Consider the following 8,580-nt stretch of genomic DNA (forward strand, 5'->3'; position numbering starts at 1 on the left):
CGCCCCCAACTGCGCTACAAAGATGTTTGCAAGAGGGACCTCAGGGAGGCAGACATCGAGCCGGACAGCTGGGAGGAGCTGGCAGACGATCGCAGCAGATGGAGGCAGGCACTACACAAGGGCCTTCAGAAGGGCGAGGTGAGGATCAGACAGCTAGCAGAGGATAAGCGAGCCCACAGAAAGCACAGTAAGGACCTGCCAGACACCCATTACACATGCAACAGATGCAGCAAGGACTGTCACTCTCGTGTGGGCCTTCACAGTCACAGTCGACACTGCAAATGATGATTCCAAATGGAACTACGAAGGGCGCGATCCATAGTCTACGTAGACTGAAAGATGCCGCCTACTACTACTACTACTAGTGTACAGAGCCTCTACATCCATTGTGGCAAGGATGGCATTATCAGGAACTTTTCCAATGTTTTGTAATTTCCTCAGGAAGTCGGTGGTGTCTCGGATATAGCGGGAGCATTGGTGGCATAGGGTTTGAGGAGGGAGTCCACGTAACTGAACAGTCCAGTGGTAAGGGTGCCAATACTCGAAATGATAGGGCGTCCAGGGTTTCCAGGTTTGTGGATTTTGGGAAGTAAATAGAATAATCCAGGCTGCGGCTCAGATTGCGTGTCTGAGTGAATGAGGTCCTGAGTAGCAGCAGGGAGTTCCTTAAGTAACTGTTGTAATTTCCTTTGGAATCAGCGGAGAGAGGTCTGTAGAAAATGTGTTATTGGGGAGTTGTCTGGCTGCCTCCTGTTCATAGTCTGACTTATTCAGGATGACAACAGCACCCCCTTTGTCAGCTGGTTTGATTATGATGTCTGGGTTATTTTTGAGACTCTGGACAGCATGGCATTCAGCATAGTTGAGACTGTGTCTCATTTGGCATTGTTTGTGTATAATGCCAGCCTGAGCATGGTTGCGGAAGCATTGTATGTAGAAATCCAGACTTTCACTATGACCCTCGGGGGAGTCCACATAGAGTTCTTCTTCTTTTGTTGTTGGGGAGCGGGGGGGGCGTCGAGAGAGTCAGACTGTTGTTCATAGGTGTGCTGGAAAAATTCCTTGAGACGGAGGCGGTGAAAGAAGGCTTCAAGGTCACCACAGAATTGTATTGAGTTCGTGGAGGAAGTAGGGCAGAAGGAAAGACCCCGGGATAAGAGAGACTCCTCTGCTGGGCTTAGTTGGTAGCTTGAAAGTTTAACAATATCATTAGTTGAGCTGTTATTGTGGTTGAAGTATCCTGAGGAATGAAGTAATGTAGAAAATGTATTCTCTTTTCTTTTTTGTAGAAAGTGGAAGTGTGTTTTATAAATTTCTTGTCTGGCACTGGTAAAGCCTCGTACTGTGGGGTCTGGCATGGATGCCCATTTGTTGATTATAATTTCAAGTTCAGAGAGTTCATTTTTTTATCATCTTTTGTTTATCGTAAAGTATTTTGATCAAGTGGTTCCTCAGTTTCTTAAAGAGCATGTTGCATAGATGCTCGCTGTAGTTAGTGTAGTAAGTTCATTGTAATGGGTTTTTCACTGTCAGTCCCTTGGGTACAATGTCCACTTTCTCGCATTTGGAGAGAAAGATGATGTCTGTCTGGATCTCGGCGAGATTTTTCATGTAGTTGATGGATCTCCATTCCAAACGGCTAAATGTAGTGTGTTGCATGTTGAATAGTAACAGAGAGGGACCCGTGCTAGCCTATACGCTATCAAAACGTTTACTGTATACTCTTTCTTCTACCTTTGCATTGTGCCTATATTATTTTCAGGGATCAGATGTACTCAAGGGGGAAAAGTGAGTGGAGGGCCAGCTGAGACACCACACACCTGCTGCTTTTTATAAAATATTTGATAATTCAGTTACAGCTACAGTTTTAATCAGTAATTCAGTTATAGAAGAAAGATTTCTGTTAATTTGGCACTCTTTTTTTGAGAAGTAATTTGGTCAGGGGACTAAATGAAGCATGAGGCAGGAGTTGGTTTCTTTCTTAGAAAAAGAACTAAAGCAGCATTGAGAGACTACAAACCAGTGAGTGCAAGAATGATGGTGGTAAGATTCGAAGCAAAAACCATTCAAAATCTCTACATTCAGGTGTATGCACCCACATCAGACAGTACAGAGGAAGAAACTGAACTATTCTATAAAGACTCGACAAAGACGCTGGAGGACATACTGATGATGGATGTGTTGACCACTGGCGGAGACTGGAATTAGAAGGTCGGAACAGATAACGAAAGTTGGGAGAGACAGTCATGGGAAGGGTTGGATATGGAGAAACAAATGAACGAGGCTAGAAACTACTAGAGTTTGCTACGGTGCATGAGATGGTGATCTGCAACACGAGATTCCAACAAAAGGACTGTAGGAAGTGGACATGGAGATCAAATGATGGGAAGTGGAAGGATATGATCTTGATAAGAAGATGGGTAAGGTCAGTACAGCAGTGGTGAACTTACCAAGGAGCGGATATAGACTAGGACCACAGTCTAGTGGTTGCAAACATCAAGATGAAACTCAAGTGTAAGACACAGTTTAAGAAAAGAAGAGACGTGAGGCAAGGTGAGGAAGAAATAGGGAATGTGTACAAAGCAGCACTCAAAGAGAAGATTAGGAATGCAGCCCCAGAGAAAGACCTAGATAAGAGAGTCAAAGGGATAGCCACAGCAATAGAAGAAGCAATTGAGCAGACTGTTCCAGAAGAAAAGATCAATAAGAAGCAGATTACACAGGAGGCACTGAAGTTGGTCCAAGAGAAGAGAACGCTGAAGATCAGAAGGGATGTTTCCAAGATGGCAGACCAGAAATGCAGGTTGAAATGCAACGAGGTAAGGAAAAGGGCCAGAAAGGATAAGGCAAAATGGTTAGAAGAGCAATGTGAAAATAGAAACGTCTTACAGAGAACGTAAGACCAGAGAGGTGTATAAAATGGTTAGGAATATTAATAGGAAGTGGTAGCCAAAGCAGCTGGCTACCAAAGAGAATGAAGAGGTGCTCATGAACAAGGAGATGATTGGTGCAGTATCTATACAAAGCACAGTTGGACATGAGTGTCTGAGATTCATTGAAGAACTGAAAGAGAGAGCTCCATTAAGCATGGAGAGCAAGACTGATATTTCGAAGGAGGAAGTAGGAAGAGCAGCGAAACTACTAAATAAAAACAAGAGCCCTGGAAACAATAAGATCAAGGGAGAGATAATCAAATATAGTGGAGAAAATACGATTCAGAAAATACACCAACTATGGAATATAGCATGGAAAGAAGGGAAGGCACTTAAGGAATGGACAAGATCTGTGCTAGTGACAGTACACAAGAAAAAATACATTGGCGTGCAAAAACTATAGAACGATTGCCCTAACGAGTCACCTAGGCAAGGTGCTGATGATGATACTGATGGAGAGACTAAGATCGCAGATAGAAGAACATCTACACTTGTTTTGTCGATTTTCAGAAGGCATTTGACAAGTCTAGATCAGAAAGTGACGTGGGTGCTATTGGAGTTGTACGGAGCGGATAGCAGACTGATACAGTTTTTGAAGGACATCAGTGACAGCATGGAGGCAGTGGTGAGAACATGCAGAGAGTTGGGAAGTTGGTTTAGAACAAGTAGAGGTACGAGACAAGGAGATCCAATATTGCCAAGCATCTTCACCACACATCTAGAGGGAGCAATGGACAAAAATCAAGGAAGAGGTAGAAGCGATATCAGTGCATGGGATACTAATTAGCAGCTTGAGGTTCGCGGATGATATAGTTATCATTGAAGAAGATGATGAGAAGATAACAAAACGGTGCAGGTGCTAAACAAGCAAGGGAAGGGGTACAGACTGACTATGAATGTTGATAAAACAAAAACAATGGTATTTGGAGATAAGGAAATAGGAAGGAAGATCCGTGAAGATGAGATTGAACTAGGGAATGTAGAGATGTTCATGAATCTTTGGAGCAACAGAACATAAGATGACTGTAAGAAGGAAATAGCGACTAGAATAATAATAGCAATAGCAACAAGAAGTCCTGTGGCACCTTATAGACTAACATTTTGGAGCATAAACTTTCCTGGGTCACATTTCCCCTGACTGATCTGACTTGCTTTTTTTCTCCTCTCTTGATGTATACTACTGATAATAGGCCATTTCCACTATGACGGAACAAACCTTGTCAGCTCTGGCCCTCCCTTTTACTGGGACCCCACTCTTTAAATACTCCCCTGAATCCCCTGCCCCCACTTATGCATCTGATGAAGTGCGTCTTTGCCCACAAAAGCTTATGCTCCAAAATGCCTGTTAGTCTATAAAGTGCCACAAGACTTCTCGCTGTTCTTGAAGATACAGATTAACATGGCTACCTCTGATAAAAGCAACAGCGCGTTTGAGGGTGATGGATAAGAAAAGCAAAGTGATCAGCCCACGAGCGAAGTTTAGCATCTTGGAAATGTGTATTCAGCAGCATGTTATATGAATGTGAGACATGGGTGATCACAAAAGATTTGAAGAGAAGAATATTGGCATTTGAGAGAACTTGTGGCGTAAAACAGGAGTGCTGGGAATAAAGTGAACAGCAATAATCAAGTGAGCCATTTCCTGTCATCTACTCCCAGCTTCTGACAAACAGAGGCTAGGGACTCTCAGAGCACAGGGTTGCATCCCTGACTACTACCCATTGATGGATCATCCTCCAGGAACTGATCTAGTTTTTCTGAGTTCCACAGGCTGATTGTGCATTTTGTACGGAGTACTGCCTTTTGTTTCTTTTAAACTTGATGCCTACTAATTCCATTGGGTGGCCTCTTGTTCTCACATTATGTGAGCAGTTCCTTACTCACTTTCTTCATGCCAGTCAGAATTTTATAGATTTTTTTTTTTTAAAATCATACTCCCTATTAGATGTCTCTTTTCTAAGCTGAAACGTTCCTGTCCTTTTAATCTCTCCTTAGATAGAAACTGTTCCATACCTATATTTTGCAGCCCTTTCCAGGACATATTTATTTTGAGACAGGAAGTCTAGAACTGCACTCAGTATTAAAGGTCTGGATATACTATAGATTTATGTAGAGGAATTATAATGCATCTTCTGTCTTATTTATTCCTTTGATAACTGTTAATCTGAAACACTGTTCACTCAATATGCAGAGACAGTCAAAAAAAAGCTAACATTTGCAGAGAAGACGTGAATCCATGACACTCTGAATGCAGAGTATACCTTGTACCTCCCTGCACAAAGCCTCCAGATCAGTTGCTTATGGAGCTTGCTAGTCCTTGCATTCTGGTTAAACTGGGCCTCCTAGGTGCCATGCTAATACAAAATGAACAAACAATAACAAACATCAAGTTTCTCTTATTGCTCTTTCTGCTGAGTTATGGGTGCTACAGGAACCTTGGCAATCCCTGAATTCATCAACCTAACTGTGTAAATACAAAGTCCCATCTCTAATCTCTAAACATAGCACTTTGCCCATCATCTCTCAGTAACTCCAAAGCAAGCTTGCTCACCTTGCAAGTAAAAAGGTTGTTTTCTGACTTGTTGGCTCCAGAGGCTGGAGACTCAAACTGGGTTTTTTCCTTCTCATGTACCATTTGGTGGGGCAGGCCAAATTCAGCCTTCACTGACACCTGTCCAACATGTTTGGCTTCAGCAGGTTTGCACAATTACCACCAAAGGCTACAAAAACGAAGACTGTGTCTATACTACCTCCCTACTTCGAAAGTAGGATGGTGAGTAGGGCTTTGGGAGATTATTAATGAAGTGCTGTGACTTCTTTAAGCTAATTCTCCCCCATGGCAACTCTGAACTGTTAAACTTCGAAGTGATGGCTCACATGTAGCTGCAGCTAACCCACCGTAACTTTGAAGTGCCTGGGCAGCTTTGAAGTCTCTTTACTCCTCAAAATTTACCCGTCCTTAGGCATGGAATTCTCCTCACACAGCGTATGGAGATCATGACCACCTACTTTGGGACTGAATACCATGAGGTGGCAGGGTGCTACGGATTAGGCACTGTAATGCCTAGGGAACAGCTGGATTCAGCCCCATGGGGATTACCTCATTTCATATTATGCTGACATATTATTGAGTGCACTATCACTGCATGCCCATCAGCACTTTTCATTAGCATCTCAAAATGGAAAGAAATAGTACTCATCTCTGAGCAAGGGCAGAGAGGTGTGTTGAATCCCAGGCTGCTGACATATTCTTTTCATACATTTACTCATTTCAAGGCCGGAGGTGACTTTGTGATCATCCGATTACAATAGATTTACAATCACATTTTCTTATTTGTGACCTCTCATAGCACAGGTCATTCAATTTCTCCAAAATACTTCCCAAAGCAGACCTTTTTGGAAAAATCATCCAATCTTGATTTAAAAAAAAACTTCCAGTAATAGAGAACCTTCCACAACACTTGCTAAATTGTTCCAAAATGTTAATTACTTGCTCAATCAGAAATTAACCCCTTATTCCCATTATAAATTTGTCTAGTTTCAATTTCCCAATCACTGGATAGTATTAGACCTGTATCAAGTCCTACCCCTAACCTATCCCTGTGTTTCCACTGCCAATTACAATGGATTTACATTCACATTTTCCTATAAAGTTCTTCTCTCTCCCATTGCTGTGTGATGAACCCATATAAACTGACAATGAATGCATGTATGGCTACCAACAGCTCACAGCAGACAACTGAAAACACATGGACTCATAGGTCCTCATCTCTTTCCGTTATTGGACTCATTTGTGACTGGCAACAGTAGCAGATGAAACACCGCCACGCAGAAATAAAAATACCTCCTTAAGTAGTAACAGAGAGATAGCAGTGCTAGTCTATATACTATCAAAACAAAAAAGCAGTCCAATAGCACTTTAAAGAGTAACAAAATAATTTATTAGGTCGTGAGCTTTCGTGGGACAGATATTATTGAGTCTGTTCTGGTATGGCTACGGTCTGAAGAAGTGGGTCTGTCCCACGAAAGCTCACGACCTAATAAAGTATTTTGTTACTCTTTAAAGTGCTACTGGACTGCTTTCTTCTCTTTAAGTAGGGATGATAGAGGGCAGAGGGTTTTGGGGAAACTCCATGGGACAGACCAGGAGAGATAGCAATGGAAGGCTAGTGGAGCCTGACTCGGCACAAGGGGGAAGTAGGAGGACGAAGGGGTCTGGGGAGAACTTTAAGAGAAATGTGAGGGAAACTCAAAGGGATGCCAGCTGGGGTGATGGTGAGAAATGATGGGACTTGATAAGGCAAAGGTATTGTATTGAACTGACAGGAAGCTGAAGCAAGGAATTGACAGATGATGCAAATTCATATATATGGGCACCGCATGCTCTCTGTGAAAGTGGCACCCTTTTCAGGCCTGATGCTTACTGCTTCTCTGTCAATAACAGCACCTGCTTCCTCCCTTAAGAAGCTGTGATGTAATGCAGCATCTAAACATCTTTGCAAAATCCCCCCCTTTCACCCTGTCCCAAGCACTGTCACCAATATGCTCAGCCACCAGCTCATAGCCAGAGGAACACTTACACTTCCCACATGCTTCAGCCCTGTGGAGAAGGGGAAAAGACCACTTCTGAAAATAGTACAAAAACCTCTCTCTCTTCCTTGTAACAAACTTTAATGTGACCCCTCCCATATGATCCCACTCTGCAGTGCTGCCCTATACCCTAAATGTAGGCTCTAGGTTAACAGACCCCAAACTTTCGCGGGTCATACCCTGCTTATCACTATCCAGACTCCCAGAGTTTTTGTGTGGGAGGAAGGGGGAAAAGGCAAAGACAGAAGCAAAGGCACAAACCAGGGGCAGGAGCAGAGCCACAGCTGGGTTGCAGTGGGGGGAATCAGCAGTCAGGCCGACAGCCAGGTGGAGTTCTGTTCCTCTTCTTCCCCCAGCCTCAGCCCCAGATTGGGCAGAGCTGCACCAAACCTGGGAATGGGGGTAGGAGGCTGAAGCCAAAACCAGAGCAGAGCTGGGGGGCGAGGGCCACGACAGCCCTCTCTCCAACGCCCAAGGCGGTTAGCCCACACAGGGGCGACTGGTGCTGCTCCCCACGCTTTGGGGTCGGGGTCTCTGCTCTAGCCGAGAATGTCCCGCTCCGAGCCCCTCTCTGCCTCAGGCTGGGTCGGCCCCAAGGACTCCGCAGCGTTGGCCTGGCTTGGCCCGAGCCGCGATGCCGCCCGCCGCGCCCCCCGGCGGCTGCACGTACCTGGCTCGCGACCAGGGGAAGGAGGAAGGGGAGGATCTCGGCTGCAGCTCTGCGGCCCAGGACCGCGTCGCGGCACGTGAACCTCGCTTCTGGATCGGGGCTCAGGCCCAGTTGCGTCGGGGCGGGAGCGGGGACGTTCTCGGTCACGTGGCTGCTTTGCGTGGGCGCGGCCTGCACACAATCGTGATGACGGGCGGGCGGAGTCAGTGCCCCGCCCCCCCCCCGCCGCGTGACCTTATCAACGGTCTCAGTGAGCGGGTGCCCCCCTCCCGGCGCTGGGGTCGGTAACTAGTCGCTCTTCCTTCCCCCCGTGCCCTGCAGGCGCGGTCCTAGAAGGAGCCTACGGACGGGACGGGACCTGCAGCCTGGCGATGGTCCCCTCCCAGG

The 8,580-nt window shown here is 45.3% G+C and overlaps 1 protein-coding gene across 1 annotated transcript in view; it reads right to left on the reverse strand.

The window, feature by feature from the left end:
- The window catches only part of HACL2 (2-hydroxyacyl-CoA lyase 2), a 53,428-nt gene extending 45,081 nt beyond the window's left edge, over positions 1-8,347 (reverse strand). Inside the window, exon 1 of the mRNA XM_074979460.1 lies at positions 8,194-8,347. The gene's annotated coding sequence lies outside the window, so the exon portion shown is untranslated. The remainder of the gene's footprint in view (positions 1-8,193) is intronic.
- Positions 8,348-8,580: the final 233 nt, after the last annotated feature.

Source organism: Carettochelys insculpta, chromosome 29, assembly GCF_033958435.1.
Source record: "Carettochelys insculpta isolate YL-2023 chromosome 29, ASM3395843v1, whole genome shotgun sequence".
Classification (NCBI taxonomy): domain Eukaryota; kingdom Metazoa; phylum Chordata; order Testudines; family Carettochelyidae; genus Carettochelys; species Carettochelys insculpta.